General features: G+C 43.9%; 1 protein-coding gene and 1 long non-coding RNA gene across 13 annotated transcripts in view; one reads left to right on the forward strand and one right to left on the reverse strand.

Moving 5' to 3' along the window:
- Window positions 1-591: 591 nt before the first annotated feature.
- Window positions 592-5,769, reverse strand: LOC138439269 (uncharacterized). The gene is made up of 4 exons (XR_011256662.1): window positions 5,624-5,769; window positions 4,498-4,791; window positions 4,324-4,379; window positions 592-2,165 (listed from the first exon to the last, which is right to left on the reverse strand). It is a non-coding gene; the product is annotated as an uncharacterized lncRNA (long non-coding RNA).
- Window positions 5,770-6,921: 1,152 nt separating this feature from the next.
- The window catches only part of NFYC (nuclear transcription factor Y subunit gamma), a 64,628-nt gene continuing 54,840 nt past the window's right edge, over window positions 6,922-16,709 (forward strand). For 2 of the 12 annotated variants that reach the window (XM_069587527.1, XM_069587616.1), the window contains exon 1: window positions 6,922-7,187. The gene's annotated coding sequence lies outside the window, so the exon portion shown is untranslated. Of the gene's footprint in view, window positions 7,227-16,709 lie in introns of all 12 variants that reach the window. The other 10 variants (XM_069587689.1, XM_069587829.1, XM_069587538.1 and 7 more) reach the window with 8 other exon arrangements.

A 16,709-nucleotide genomic window follows, 5' to 3' on the forward strand; every position in this document is an offset into this window, starting at 1 on the left:
TGGACTATACAATCCATGGAACTCTCCAGGCCAGAATACTGGAGTGGGTAGTTGTTCCCTTCTCCAGGGGATCTTCCCAACCCAGGGATCAAACCCAGCTCTCTCATATTGCAGGTGGATTCTTTACCAGCTGAGCCACCAGGAAAGCCTATAGTTGGCCCCATGGGCAGTTAAGTCTCTGGTGCAGGTTCTATCTCCTGTACATCACCGACCCCTTCAGCAGCTGCTTAGGAGCCCAGATCTCTTGCTCTGTGAGGTGGTGGGTCCTCAGGGTCTGGAAAGTGCGAGAGAAGCCAGACTATCCATGCTTGCAACTCGCTGGCTTCAGCCAGTGGAACTGTGAGGCCTCACTCAGAGCTGGTCAGCCATGTCTGTGATTGAGGTGGACCAAGCATCTAATGGTCTGGGAGCCAAACGATGCAGAGAGACTCTGAGGAGGCCCTGGGCCAAGGTGTGGGGCTCATGATGATTGGTCAGGGTGGGTCACACACTTACCCCTACGGCTGATGGGATACAGAGGAGATGCTGTGAGCTCATCCTCCCTCCCCTCCTGTCAGTTCAGCTCCTCAGAAAACAGACCTCAAGACAGGGTTAAATGCAAGAAATTCAATATGGAAAACAGCTGTGAGAGACAATGGGGGGCCAGACCTGAGAGAGACTGGGAGAGGACCACTCAACAGGTCTGACCCTAAGTGAAGAAGAGAGAAGGCAGGAGTCCTAGGTGGAAGCACCTTAGACTGCAGTGCAGCTTCAAGGAACGTTTGTGAGGTCACTGAGGAGTCCTTGAGCCAAAGTTGTCCATCAGAAGACCGTCACTTATCCTAGGCAGGTGCCTGTCCAAAAATCCCAGCTGTGCTCAGTCAGTGGCCAGCTTGTGGGAAGTGAGGCCTGGGGGTGAAGGGCAATGGATCTCAGAGTGCAGCATGGATTTCAGGGCTCAGCAGCTGGGCTGCAAATACAGTGTCATTACCATTGGAAAGGGCAAGGGTACTGAGCAGGCAAGACAACAAGTGTCCATCCCAGAGCTTACAATGTCCCACTTGCCACGCTCTGGAGAAGTCCGGAAATCTTCATCTGGAGACCACCCTACTCCCAGGGGTGAAGCCGGGGGTCATACCATACACCTTCATGTCTCTTGCTCCTCACCTCTGCAGCAGCAGGTCAACAATCAAGTGCTTCAGTCCTCTGTGGGCAGCATCACCTCTGCATTTCTATCTTCCACCCTCCATTCTCACTGCTACTGATGTGCTCAGGCTCCTGTTAGATCTCGTCCTGTGTGGAAGTCTCCAACTGGTCATTCTGAAACCCCACTCCATCCTGTTACCTCTGCCAGATAGCCATTTTGTGTGTGTGTCTTGGTAGCGCTGGGTCTTCGTTGCTGAGCGCAGGCTTTCTCCAGCTGCGGTGAGCCAGGGCGACTCTTGGTTGCAGCGCTGGGCTTCTCATTGCGACGGCTTCTCTTATTGTGGAGCACAGGCTCTAGGTGCCAGGGCTTCGGGAGTGGCAGCTCACGGGCTTAGTTGCTCCGCAGCATGTGGAATCTTCCTGCAGCAGGGATCAAACCTGTGTCCCCAGAATTGGCAGGCAGATTCCTGTCCACAGGCACCACTAAGGAAGCCCCGTGTAGTGGTTAAACACAGTTTTGACCATGTTATTCCCATCTGTAAAAACTTCTATCACTGGGAAAGTAAAATGGTACAGCCGCTGTGGAAAACAGTATGGTGGTCCCTCAAAAAATTAAACATAGAATTACCATCTGATCCAGCAATTTCACTTCTGGGTATGTACCACCAAGAGTCGAAAGCAGGAACTCAAACAGATATTTGAACACCAATGTTCATAGCAGCATTATTTGCCATAGTCAAAAGACAGAAACAACCCAAATTCCGTTGCCGGATGAATTTATAAGCAAAATATGCTATATACACTTAATGGAGTACTATATTCAGCCATAACTAGAGATGAAAGTTTGCCTGAAAGGCTGTTCGACAAGAGGGCCCAGTCCTCCTGAGGTCTCTCGGGGGTTCAGGTCCACATCTTTAAGCGGTGTGGGCAGGAACAGCATTCAGGGGCAGAATGGCAGGGCCTGAGTCCAGGGGCGCTCTTTGGGCTGATGGCTGCTGGTTCTGAAGGTGTCCTTGCCCTGAGGCCTTCACGTTGGGCTGCTGAGGGGAGCAAAAAACACAGCAGTGAGACGTAGCGCAAGGCCCCTGGTGGCGGGACCCTTGTCCTGTGTGCCTTTGCACCTTCCTCAAGCATGTGTGTTTTCTCTACCCTCTTCTTCCTCCCTCCAAAAAAGAAAGTTTAATATGTGCTATATGACATGGATGAAACTTGAACACATTACTATAAGTGAAACATGCCAGACACAAAAGGAAAATATTGTATCGGGTTGGCCAAAAAGTTTGTTTGGGTTTCTCTGTAATGTCTTGTGGAAAAGCCTGAATGAATTTGTTGGCCAGCCCAATATAATTCCACTTATATGATATACTTGGAATAGTCAAATTTAAAAGGAGAAAAGAGAACAGGGGTTCCTAGGAGCTGAGGGTGGGGAGGACGGGGAGTTATCATTTAACAGGCAGAGTTTCAGCATGGGATGATGAAAATCCTGGTGGCAGATAGTGGCGATGGTTGCACAATGATGTGAACGTACTTAATGCCAATAAACTGTTCTCTTAAGTTATTAAAATGGAAAAATTAAATAAAAACAGTAAGACTTCCACCACTGTCTCCTTAGCAGAAAAAACAAAACAAAACAAAACCCAACAGCCTTAATCTGACCAAAATGTATTTTTCCAGATGATGCTTTTTCCCTTTTCATCATCTTCTATGTTTCCTCCATCAACCCCCTGCTTCCTATACGTACTCTAGTGGCCGCCTATACATGGCATACTCTTTCCATAATTTTACACATTTTAAAAATGTCACATCCTCACAAATCTTCCCTGAATTCTTCCCATTCTTTCATGCTAAGTGGAAGTAATCTCTTCCTTTTTGAACTCCCACAACATGTGAATTATATCTTTCCTTAGCACTTACTACTCTTCTTTGAGATCAAAGATGCCATACAATGAGACAGAGGGGTGCAGCTTAAGGTATTCTAGAGAGGTCCCTCTACAGTTTTAACACTAGGGAATCTACCATCATCTCAGAACTGGGCCTTGGTCTTGCCATCTCAGAAGCCAGGTTTTAATAGTAAGCACAGAGTGGAACCATCTCCCAGGAGGGCTCTTATATTCTCTCAGTTCACAAAAATGGATAGTTACATATACCTGGATCTAGTAGATTAACTTACAATGAAAAATGCAATTATCAAGAGAACTGGGATCCTCTAGGTGGTAGATCACTAAATTCTGTCCCAGAGGCAGGACATTTGCTGGGTGAGCACAGAATCACACCAGGAAGGCATATTGATCTTAAGAAGCATTTCTTGGCTGAGGCACCCAGAGATAATTCACCCACTGTAGGGATGACACAGACAAGAAAATCTTAATGCCTAGGCCAGTCTGACTGAGACAGGGCTTAGAGGGGCAACGTTAATGCTCGTCTCTGCCTTGTTTTCAGTTGTCATGTCTGATTAAGCCCTTTAGTTCACAGAATCTCTCTCCAAATAGGATACAGAACTATTATTTGACAGAATAGTCTCCAAATACAGTACAGAATGGTTGGCTGACAAGATTGATTAGGGTTCTATTAAATTGCAATCATATCTGCCTTGAGATTCCTCTCATATGAACCGGACCAGCGTTTGGTTTATTTTTGATTATGTCTGTAGATAAGCTCTCGGCTTGCCCGTGTGTGTGCATGTGATGTGTGTGTGCACTCTGTCATGTCCCACTGTTTGCACCCCGTGTACTGTGGCCCGCCAGGTTCCTCTACCATTTCCCAGGCAAGAATACTGGAGCGGTTGCCATTTACTCCTCCGGGGGATCTTTCACACTCCAAAGTAAGTAAATGTCACTCAGTCGTGTCCGACTCTTTGTGACCCCACTGACTGTAGCCTACCAGGTTCCTCTGTCCGTGGGATTTTCCAGGCAACAATACTGGAGTGGGTTGCCATTTCCTTCTCCAGGAGATCTTCCCGACCCAGATCAAACCCAGGTCTCCTGCGTTGTAGGCAGACACTTTACTGTCTGAGCCACCGGGGAAGTCAGGATCGAACCTAAGTCTCTTGAATCTCCTGCACTGGCAGGTGGATTCTTACCGTGAGTCACCTGGGTTTCAGAGCTGTGTTTGCCAGTTTAGGCTAGCTAAATTATGCTGCAATAACAAACAACTAAAACAATCTCAGTAGCTTATAACAAAGGTTCATTTCTTACTCACATTACATGTCATGTGTGTCAACTGGGGCTCTGCACAGCTTCATTCTGGGACCAAACCTGGAAAAGTAGCCCTATTTGAAATGTGATCCTCTCATGATTGAGAAAAAAATATGGTGGAATCATGAGACGGCTCATACATTTCTGCTCAGAAGTGGATCAGGCTATTTCTACTCACATTTCCCTGACGAAAACAAAGTCAAGCTTGACGACATTAGGGTGAGAAGTACAACCTTCTAGGAACAAGCCAGATAGGGAGGGTTTAGTTTATTTGTTTATTGGCTGTGCTGGGTCTTCTTGGCTGCACAAGGGCTTTCTTCATCTGTGGCAAGCAGGGGCTACTCTCTAGCTGCAGTTTATCAGCGTCTCATTGTGGTGGCTTCTCTTCTTGTGAAGCACGGGCTCATTAGTTGTGGCTTAGTTGCTCCACGGCATGTGGGATCTTCCCAGATCAGGGATGGAATCGAGTCCCCTGCATTGACAGGCAGATTCTCAACTGCTGGAGCACCAGTGAAGTCCCGAGGGAGAGTTTTAGCAAAGGAGGGGCAGAGAATATTGATAACCACAGTCTACAGCAAGGACTACTACTCAGGCTGTATGTATGTGTAACTGTTACCAGTTATAAATATTAACTGTTAAAATACTGAAAGACTTTTGTGCTAGTTGGTAAATAGCTCCAGTTCCAAGTCTCCTGACATCTCCTCCCCTGGGACCTACTACCCACAAACTGGCAACTGAAAGCTTAACATAGAAGGTATCTCCAGGACCCTTCCTGGACTTCACACCTGGTAGATCAGTGCTTGAACACTTGCTGTTGTTTTATGTTTACCATCATCCTTGGATAATTTCTTCCACTATGTACATTTTTATTAGTTTAATTCTGAGGGCAACCTGATTTCCATGCTCCCAGAGGGAAACTGACTACAGTCCCTATATACCGTCAATGTTTGCTTAGTCACTAAAGTGAAGTGGTTGCTCAGTAGTGTCCAACTCTTTGGGACCCCATGGACTGTGGCCCACCAGGCTCCTCGGTCCATGGGATTTCCCAGGCAAGAATACTGGAGTGGGTTGCCATGCTCTCTCCCAGGGGATCTTACCCACCCAGGGATCAAACCCATGACTCCTGCATAGGCAGCGGACTCTTTACTGCTGAGCCACTAGGGAAGCCCATCTGCTGCCAAAACTTAAATATAATAATAATAACTAATACTACTAATTTATTTTGTCCCTGCACATTTTTACTTCTCTTTCATAAGCATAGTATATGTAAAAATTGCTCAATAAATATTTGTAAAAAGACTTACCTAGCTTTTCCCCATTGCTGCTGCTGCTAAATCACTTCAGTCATGTCCGACTCTGTGCGACCCCATGGACTGCAGCCCACCAGGCTCCTCCGCCCATGGGATTTTCCAGGCAAGAGTACTGGAGTGGAGTGCCATAGCCTTCTCCATTTCCCCATTAGCTAAGCTTATTTATCTCAACATACTACTTCTTGAGTCTGTTTTTAATTTTTATGCCATTTCTCATGTCTGAAAACATCATTATCACTACTTTGAAATTCTTTTGCAAAACACTCTCCCTTAAACTGTTTCATTCAATATCCCTGACACTCTGAGGTAGGAATTAGATCACTTTACAGATGAAGAAATCAACAAGACTTAGTGAACTCAAGTGTCTTGTAACTAGTCAGGTTTTATTTATTCATCAAATATTTATTGAATGCATGAAGTGAGATTTATTAAGGCTGGATTTGAAAACAATTTTCCTGAATTCAAGTCAAGGATTTATTCCATTATTCTCAACAACTTTATCACTAGGGTCATAAACTCAAAGGAAGGAAATAATAATAGTGTATTGATTTTATTGTTGAGAACCCCTGCAAAACAAGTCTCAGAAAAGTCATCTGTAAACTTCAAGGTAAACACCAGCAAAAGCAGTCTTATTTGTGCTTGCAACCTAGTGCACAGTTTCATTGTGGATGATTCTACTCAATATATATTAGATGTATTTATATACAGATTTGACTATTCAAACCGAGTCTCGCCATTAACTAGCTGCGGAGCCTTAAGTTACTTAACATTTTGGCGCTTCAACTTCATCACCAGTAAAACAGAAATAATGCTAATGCCTTCGGACTAAGTAGTTGTGGAGATTAAAGCGGTAAAGCATGAAAACGAGTGCTGGTTGCAGTTCAGTTTCCAACTGCTTTTAAAGAAGTTTTAATTCTGCAGTCAAGTGACAAAAACAATGTGCATATAGACGTAAAGTTACAAGGTGACCATTCTAGGAAAGTGCTGTTCTTTATTCTGAAGTGTATCTTTACAGTTTTAAATCCCCTTTTACGGTACTGGCAGCTGTCTTCTTTAACGGCGCACTTAATCTGGCATTCCTCATGCCGCCCTCCATCCTCCAGCTGTTACTTCCTTAAAAAACAAACAAACCCACGTAAAACTATCTATTCTCCTAAAACTCAAAAGCACGCGGACCATAGCAAAGGTCCACAAAGGCTGAATACGCTATCTAGGACCCCGCTAGACACCTCTGGACTCTAAAGGGGGCGGGGTCAGATGGCTCAAGGCTCACCAAGTCGTCGCCCCTTCTCAATTCTCGCGAGACTTCAAGCGACTAAGCTTCTGCGCATTAAAGACACTCGGAGCCAAGGCGCCAAGGGAGGGGGAGGGGAAGCGGGGGGAGACAGTGCAAACGGCGTGGCCGCCATCTTGTTTGTACCCCGGCTTAGCGCGCGCTCCGTTCTCCGTGACGCACGCTTCCCCCTCCCCTCCGTCGTGCCCAGGCCTCTGCATTGCCCGACTCCGCCGGAGCGCGGGGGCGGCTCCTGCTCTTCCCTGGACTTCTGAGCCGAGGCGTGTGAGTGTGCGGGAGCGTCCGCGGGAGGGAGGGGGAGAGGTGAGCGGCAGTAGCGGGGGGAGGGGCGGCGCTTCCCGCCCTCGGCGGAGACCTCACTTCCCTCGCGTGGCTGCTGCTGTAGTTCGGTCCGGCCTGCCCACCGCCATGTTGTGTTCTCCCTGGCCCGTCGCTGTCGCCGCCGTCGCGCTCGTGGGGTCCGTGCGCCTTGTCGGCCCGGCTCGCGGGCTTTCTCCCATTGGCGGAAGGCGACGGCGGGGGGGGGCTCGCTCGTGATTGGTCGGTGGCGGGGAGGCCGAGGACCTGGCACGTTATTGGTCGCGCTGGCTCCGGCCTAGGGGTTGTCAGGGAATCAGAGGCTGTGGGGATGCACGCGTCTTGGTCTCGGGCTGCCGGGCGATGACCACTTACAGCGCCGGCGTGGGGTGGAAGTTGGGGGCGAGCCTAGAGGCCTTAAGCCGGGAGAGAGGGTGATGGTCTGGCAGGTACTTCAGGAGTATCCTATGCGTGGCTGGGAGTGGGAGGCACTCCAAATTCCAGAGGTGCCCTCCGTGTAACGAGCATGGTCTGGGATGGGGGCGTTTAAGCCCACAAGGGTGCCAGGCTTGGAAACGCTGAAACCTGAGTTACAGGTTGAGAGGATGTTTGAGATCCAGCGGTGCTAGACTTGGAGTATATAACACAGGGAATGACCCTGATGTCCACACATGCCAAATCTGAGAGCATAGTATAGAAAGAGAGGGCATCAGGGCCCTAGAGACATATCCGATGAACAATAGGATCAGATCAGGAATTTTGCTAGCGAGTGCCAGTGCTGAAACACAGGTTTTGGTGAAACCCTGGAGCCCGTAGTTACCAGATTAGGGCTGTGGTTATGGTGTGAGGAAGAAGTAAACAAATACAGGCTGAGAGGGAGGCAATCTATTGGATAGGTGTGCTTGTTCTTAATAACAGAATGCCCAGCCTAGGGGGGCACAGCATTTAATAGTGACAGATCTTTAGGAGTGAAAAAGTGGAAGCATTTGGGGAAACTTTCAGATTTGGGAATTATATTGAGAGAGTAGTCACAGATGAGGGGTCTCAGGACCATGCTGCTAGTTTTAGGTGTTCTATAGGAAGTTTTGTGGCTTAGATGGTAAAGAATCTGCCCGCAGTAGGGAGACCCAAGTTCAATCCCTGGGTTGGGAAGATCCCCTGTAGAAGGGAATGGCAACCCACTCCAGTAGAGGAGCTTGGTGGGCTACAGTCCATGGGATCACAGAGTCCGTGCAACTGAGTGACTAACACACCCATGTAGTTTTACTGCTCTAGGAAAGTTACAGATCAGGGCTCAGTTTCCAAGTTTCCAAAGCTACTCTTTCTAGCAAACATCAGATACTTGGCAGTTGTTTGTTTGAAAGGATGTTGTTAGGTTCCTCTTTAGTGGAGGAGCGCTTGACAGATCCTGGATCTTGGCACATTTATTTCCTTTTATATATGTCTAAAAAGCACACCCACCCTCATACACACTAAAGGAAAATTTTTTTCCTAAGCAGCCTGGAGTGAAAATAAGCTAGTGCATAGCATCTTGCATCTTGTCTTATGTAATGGTTTGTCAACTCTGTGGTTCATGTTTCCAAAAGCTTTTTTTTAATTTTAATTGAGAGTTGTTAAGAGTCAGCTTGTTGGGGGGTACATTCCTTTTTCTTTGAATTGTAGTAACGTGGATTGTATTACGTTTGCTCCTCCTGACGTTTGGAGATCATGGAAATACATTTGTTAAACCTGTGTTTTTCTAATCCGTTTTTCCTTGTCTATTTTAGGTGGTTCTTTCAACTTTAGATAGATATTACATTTCCATTTTCAAGACACTCCTGTGACTTTCACATTTCTCAGTTTTATGCTAATGCAACTAAAATTTCAAGACAGAAGGGAAAAGTAGTAGAGGAAGGGGATTGACATTTTGGAGTACATTTAACACATTTCCTGTTAGGTAGACATCCTCATATTGCAGATGAGAAAGTTGAAGATCAGAGAGGTTAAGTAGCTTTTCCAGTGTTGCTCAGTGGTTGAGCTGGGATTAAAATTCAAGTTGCCTGATGTCAAAGCTTGTAGTTTTATCTGCTGTGTCTTGCTATCAGCATAAACCTGACTTGTCAAAACTCTCAGGTGGTTTTACATTTCACAGTGGATCATTTTTCCTTGACTTATGGATGTTAGGGATGTATTGAGTGGGAGAATTTGAGTAAGAAATTGTGTTTGTTTGAATAATTACAATAAGAGTTTGTTGTACTGTTCAGACCACAGAATGATAACCATATAGAATATTGTTTCTTCAACTAGGTGTTTAAATTGTATCCCTTGGTTTCTATTGTGAAGGGAGAGATTAACATAGTAAACTGCTGGTGTTTTTCTGAACCCAGGTAGGTGATAGGGAAAATATGTGCAGAGAGTTTAAAAATCTGCATTCTTTAAAACCAGGCTTCAAAATATTGTTGCCATAGACTTTCTATATATGGAAATGATTACTGCCGAGCAGTGAGGAACTAGCAAGTACATAGCGTAAAGAGCTCGCTGGGGAACTTTTTCCAACATCACCATTCTTTAGCACATTTGTCTCCAAACACCGGGACCTATCAAAAAACCTAGTGCCTTCTTCAGACTGGGGTGATTGTAGGATATGCTTATCCTCAGTGACATGTAAATTAAAACTGGATACAACAGAATATTTGCAATTCCAAGTTTTCAAGGAAACATTTAACTTCAGGTTTCAAGTGAATTGGAAGTCTTATGTAATTAGGTGAGGGTCCCCTCCCTCATGCTTGTAATGACACTGCAGTGTGGAAGATGAGTGTCAAAAGTATGAGGGCAAATAGGACGCCATGCATTTTGTACATTGGTCATCTCAGCTTCATTTGGCTTAGTCATTAAGTTAAAGATGAAGACTGTTAAGACATCCATAAGCTAGTTTCTTTTTTAGCAAATCTGAACAAGACAGGCGTATACATATATCATTTTTATTCAGCAAGCATTTCTTGGTGGTAGCTCTTCAGCACCAGTATACCTTTCTGCGTTAGCCTCCATATATTCTACATTGTGTGTGTGTGTGTGCATGCGTGCACACGCATGCTGTGTCACTTCAGTTGTGTTTGACTCTTTGAGACCCTATGGACTGTAGCCCGCCAGGCTCCTGTCTATGTGATTCTCCAGGCAAGAATACTGGAGGGGGTTGCCATGCCCTCCAGGGGATCTTCCTGACCCTGGGATCGAACCTGCCTCTCAGGTCTCCTGTATTGGGAGGCCGGTTCTTTACCACTAGCGCCACCTGGGAAGCCCTACGTTCTCTATTAACCCATGGCCAATCGCCGGGCCTTGTTATCATTTGGAATTAATTACCCTAGAAATCCTGAACTCCCAGGAGGTCTGAGTTTATAATAAAACCTTGTGAACATCAGCTTTGTTTCTAAGCAGAAATCCTACTAATACTTGGTGTGTATGTGTGTTAGTCGCTCAGTCGTATCCGACTCTTTGTGACCCCATGGACTGTAGCCTGCCAGGCCCCTGTGTCCTTGGAATTCTCTAGGCAAGAGTACTGGAGTGGGTTGCCATTTCCTTCTCCAGGAATACTTTGTAGACTCATTCTGTGTCATTTTATTTAATCCTTACGACAAATAATCATTACCTTATTTGCTTACATATTTCCCATTTGGTCAAAACTGATTCATCGTACTAGAAAAGCTTCAAGATTTCTTACCCCATTAACACAGAAGTGGAGTCAAAGTGAAATCTGGGGCTGAGGTAGGAGGTGGGCTCCAGGAAATGCAAAGAGGAGGCTGAAAATGAAAGTCACAGAGTCGTGTCCCACTCTTTGTGATCCAGTGGACTGTAGCCCACCAGGGTCCTCTATCCTTGGAATTCTCCAGGCAAGAGTACTGGAGTGGGTTGCCATTTCCTTCTCCAGGGTAAGAGGAGGCTGGATGATTGTAAATGTCCAAACTGGAGCCCGTCTATCTCTCACTTCAGGGCTATAGTGTGTGCTCTGTGCTTAGTTGCTCAGTCATGGCCAACTCTGCGACCCCAGGGACTGTAGCCCACCAGACTTTGTTGTCCATGGGATTCTCCAGGCAAAAATATGGAAGTGGGTTGCTATTCTCTTCTCCAGGGGATCTTCCCAACCCAGGGATCAAACTTGGGTCTCCTGCATAGCAGGCAGATTCTTTACCATCTGAGCCACCAGATAAGCCATGGTCAGTGTCTTTTGAGGCAGTTTTGAAATTTCTTAGTTCAGACGTACTGAGCCACTAAAGCCATATGAATAAAATTCAAGAATGTCATGGTTATTGCCTTTTATTGAGTGCTTACATTGACCCAACAAGGGTATAGATAATATGTTTTATCCTCACATAGTATGAAATAGGTACTTTTACTACCCTGATTTTTACATAAGGAAACAGAAGGGTTGAATAATTTGCTCAAGATCACATAGCAAGTAAGTGGCAGAGACCAGATTAAGTCTGTAACTTTTTTTTAAAATTGAAACTGTTTTTTCAAAATTATTTATTTTTGTTGCTGTGAGAGGGCTTCTGTCCGGTGGCAGTAGCGGGCTCTGGGTACGCAGGCTCAGTAGTTTGCGGCTTGTGGCTCCAGAGCACAGGCTCAGTGGTTTCAGTAGCTGTGGTGCAGGGGCGGAGGTGACCCATGGCATGTGGAATCTTCCCAGACCAGGGATCAAACCCATCGGACTCTTTGCCACTGGACCACCAGGGAAGTCCTAGTCTGTAACTCTTAATTCTTACACAATTTGTGGCGCCCTTACTCTTAGAAAGTGTTCTCTTGACTCCTTAGAATATTAGGGGAAAAAGAAAAACTGTTGCATTTTAGCTCAGAAAGTGGCCTTTGGTTCTTTCAGGCACACCCCTTTGTACTAAAGTCCTGAAAAGTGTGGTGACCTTGATAAGGTCACTTCTGTGCCAGGGTAGAGCCAAGCCTCCTAGTCACTGGATTCCCAGGCCAGTGCTTATTCTGCTGGACAGCATTCCCTTTCCTGTGGAAGCACTGATTTGATGGCAGAGATGACGCTTAAGGAACCTATTGTATTTTGACAAGTGTGCCTCAGTCACAGGAGGGAGAGTAGCAGAGAACATTGTTAAGGTCACAGACGACCTTCTTGAGGTTCATTCCAGCCTCAGGCATACAACCTAAGAACATTCCTTAGCCAGCAAGTTGTTCTTTTCCATTCTATTTCTTGTGCCCAAAGCAAACTGTTTGTGAGTTATCTGATGTCTTACAGTCTCTTCATTTTGTTTGTTTGGTTTTGCTTGCGTGCACTGTGACTAGTTAGGAAGGCTACAAGGTCATTTTAGTGTTTTCCCACAGAGACTCAAAACACCTAACATAACATTAATAGATTAATTGTAGGAGGAAGTGGATTTAAAATATTTTGGCCAAAGAGTGCCTTTGGGAGGGGCCACTGTAGCTGCTGACCTTGGCGTCAGACCTAGGAAAGAATTCTCTGTGACATGTTTACCCTCTGTGGAGCTAGGGGTCAGATTCTTAACCTGTCTGAGCCTTAGTTTCTTCCTATGTAAAGTAGTGGTTAATAATAACACCTGTCTTAAAGTACTTAATGAAAAATGAATACAGTAGCATATGGTAGGTGCCTGTCACTGAATGGGCCTTAATAAGGGAGAGAACACAGCACTTTCTTTTGAGAATAGCGTAAAATCTGCCTGACAGCCAATTAGAAAGAACTTCCTTGATGAGGAGGCTTTGTAATTATCCACTCTTTTATGTACAGTAGGATTTCTACATGGTGTGGAGGTGGGGCAACCATTTGACGTGAAAGAAATAGTCTGATTTACTTGTGCCATTGTGATTTAGGAGCTGATTTCTAGTGGACCTCTGTGAGGTCAGTATTACTTACGAATGCCCAAAGTTGTAGGATCATTTGTTTCAGTGTTAAAGTGAAATCACTCAGTTGTTGTGTCCGACTCTGCGACCCCGTGGGCTGTAGCCTACCAGGCTACTCTGTCCATGGAATTCTCCAGGCAAGAGTACTGGAGTGGGTTGCCATTTTCTTCTCCAGGGGATCTTCCCGACCCAGGGATCGAACCCAGGTCTCCCGCCTTGCAGGCAGACGCTTTACTCTCTGAGCCACCAGGGAAGCCTGTTTCAGTGTTAGGTTGTCTCCTAATCCCCTCTGTTAACCCCCAGGTGCTGAGTGGTCGTGGTTCTTATGAGAAGAAAATGTCTTCACATTTGCCAAAGAGTAATGGTTGTTAAAATCAGAATAACCAGTTTTATCATTATGTCCAGAAAGAGACTTGCATTATATTCATTTAAAATTTTTTCTGATTGTAGAAATAGTTGAAGTAGGATTGTCAGCTTGATTTGTAGTCACCTGGATAACATTTTCTTTAAAGTAAGCAGAAAGACAACATTGTAGAATGGTCCAAAAAAAAAATCTCCCTGCCTGCAGAAATTTTTGCCAGGTTGCAAAATTTGCTGCACCCTTTCTATAGTTCAGTCACTCAGTCATGTCTGACACTGTGACCCCATGGACTGCAGCACTCCAGGCTTCCCTGTCCATCACCAGCTCCCGGAGCTTGCTCAAACTCATGTCCATCAAGTCGGTGATACCATCCAACCATCTCATCCTCTGTTGTCCCCTTCTCCTCCTGCCTTCAGTCTTTCCCAGCATCAGGGTCTTTTCCAGTGAGTCGGTTCTTCGAATCAGGTGGCCAAAGTATTGAAGTTTCAGCTTCAGGATCAGTACTTTCAATGAATATTCAGGACTGATTTCCTTTAGGATGGACTGGTTGGATCTCCTTGCAGTCCAAGGGACTCTCAAGAGTCTTTCTCCAACACCACAGTTCAAAAGCATCAATTCTTCGGCGCTCAGCTTTCTTTACTTCTCCATGTTTACTTCTGCATTTATCCTTTCCACACTTCTCCATGTTTTAGCTGTGATGCTCATGATGGCAGTAAGGCTATCATTTTCAGCGTGGGAGTTGTATTTTCCATTTTGGTTTAAGTTCTTACTTGTCTGCAGGTTTCATTTAAGTCCATTGTACTTTCTTTTATACAGTGAGCACTTTCTCATGGATAAACTTAAGGTGCAATTTAGAGAGAGGGACTAGTCTAACCTTTGCATTTGAATGTTTCCAGTAGAAAAGGTTTAAATTAAGGTTCAAATCTCCATGTTCAAGGCACATAAGATACCCTATTTGAATGAACACCTTCCATTTAAAATCGACAGTATAGTATAAATCAGATTCAAGAATTATTCTTAAACACATTCATGAATATAAGCTAAAATACTGATCTTGAGTAGTGCTTCAATAAGTGCTTCAGTGACTCACAGGAAATTATACTGGAGCATAGAGTATTTTATATCTTATCATTGGCTTACATTTGTTAGAGTTACTGAGGGTTTTCAGAGTCCCTAATTACTGTTAACCCTGTCCTCAGGAGCTGCAAATTTTCCATTCGTTTGTCTGAATGAAGTGGGATTCTTTGCCTAGTATTAAGAAAACATATCCCCTCACCAGTGGCATGATCTGTTCATTTAAAAAGAAAAAAGAAAGTACATGCTATCTGCACAATTGAACATTTTTGTGTTTCTTAACTCTCTCAAAAATTATTATTGTACCCTGAAGGTAAGTAGCTTAGAATTTGCTCATTATCAAATGACAAAGTTGGGGCCTATTTAAGAAGCAAAGCATACTTGGTTGGCAGTTATTTGAGAGGCAGAGGATTGCTATTTATGGTGATATTTAGTGTCATTGTCATGAAAAAGGGAAATGCCATAATGTGTGTAAAACTCCCAACCGTTTTGGAAGGTGGTCAGAATAGACTTGCCTGTAGTCTTCTTTTCATTCCACTAAAATTTGTAAGTTGGCCTAGAGCAGCATTTCCCAAGATGTTCCATTGAACATTAGTTCTTACACAATGCTAGTAAGTACCTTTGAGGGTGAAAAAAGGATCTTTGACAAAATAATGGCCAAAGGCATTTCTTTTCTATATAATTAGTATTGAGAATGTTTGTGTTCATGTACAGCCCTTCAAGAGAAAGAATATAAGTATGCAGCGTTTCTCGAACTTACTGGGCCATGGAACCCTGTTTGTGAGAGTGCTTGATCAGCATTTCATGTTATGATTGGTGTGGAGTAGAGCCCAGTTGAGCAGTTCTGGTATAAAGAGTTTATGAATAAAAACTGAATCCTTTGTCTAGGCTAGCTGGGCCAGTAGTGGGAAAGGACTTCTCTGAGAACATATATGTTTCCAAACTAACATAGACTCTTAGGGATTATGTGATTTCAAAGAGCATCTGGTCCCATTGCCAGCAGCAGTATTAACAGAGGCAGTCTCCATCTTGGAGCACTTCCTGTTCATCAGGCACTGGGTTGTTATTCTACATGTTTCATTAACCACTGGTCTCTCTAGAATAGTTTACCATCCATTGGTCTTCATTTATGCTTTGGAGAATATAATTTATTTTTATAAAACAAATAATTGAGAATTTATAATCCACTAATGGTCTCATCTGTTAGGTTTATTTTATTCATTTATTTATTGAGCAGCCATTTACTGAGCGCCAGCACCATGTTCGTTATTCTAATGATGTTACCATTGCTCAGAATGTTTCTGGGACTTCTTTGGAGATTATCTTCAGAACATCTGTCAGATTTTTTGAAAAATGTGTTGACATACTTTTTTTTTTTTTAACTTGAAGGTGGTTTTGATTTGGAAAATAACTAATAGTGTTTCAGGACCAAGTCAGGTGAAAAATAAGGGTCCGAAGTTACAGTCTGGCAGCCCTCAATTTTCTTTGATCTGCTTATAATTTTAAACTTGAAAATGTGAAGATTTATCATTTAAAACAATCTGGTTTCCTTTTTCTTTTTTTCTAAACCAAACAATAATACTCCTTATGAAGTCGTTCCGAGGGTTCTGGAAGAGATGATGAGGGTAGTGACCCAAGGAATGGGCATAATGGATGTTCTCTGTGATGCTATTTACAACATTTTAAAATTGAAGATTTTCCTGGTGGTCCAGTGGTTAAGAATAAAATTGAAGACATTGAGATTATTCATTAGTATGAGACTCATTAAAAATTGCATCCATTCAGTGGAATGTCATTCAATTATTATAAGGGATGTAGGTCTTTATTTGATAGGGGAAATTATTCGCATTATTTAAGTGATTACAAAACAGTTTATAGTATTTTTGTATGGTATTATCTAATTTGGGGGAACTAACTTAACCTCATATCTCATTTATATAAGAAAAGCTTTTAAAAGTATATAACCCAAAATAATAATGCTGCTTCATTCTGGCTACTTGGATTAAAGGTATTCTTTAAAAAAACAAAACAAAACAAACTCAAACCCACAAACCTATATCAGTGCAAAAATGCTATATATATCCATTTCATCAGCTTAGTGTATAATAAGTCACACAGCAAATTTAATAGTCAAATGACAATGGCTTTGTTTGTCCATCTCAACATATGAAAAGTTCATTTTTCTGTAGATGTTCTCGTCT

This window comes from Ovis canadensis, chromosome 1, assembly GCF_042477335.2.
Source record: "Ovis canadensis isolate MfBH-ARS-UI-01 breed Bighorn chromosome 1, ARS-UI_OviCan_v2, whole genome shotgun sequence".
In the NCBI taxonomy this organism is placed as follows: Eukaryota; Metazoa; Chordata; class Mammalia; order Artiodactyla; family Bovidae; genus Ovis; species Ovis canadensis.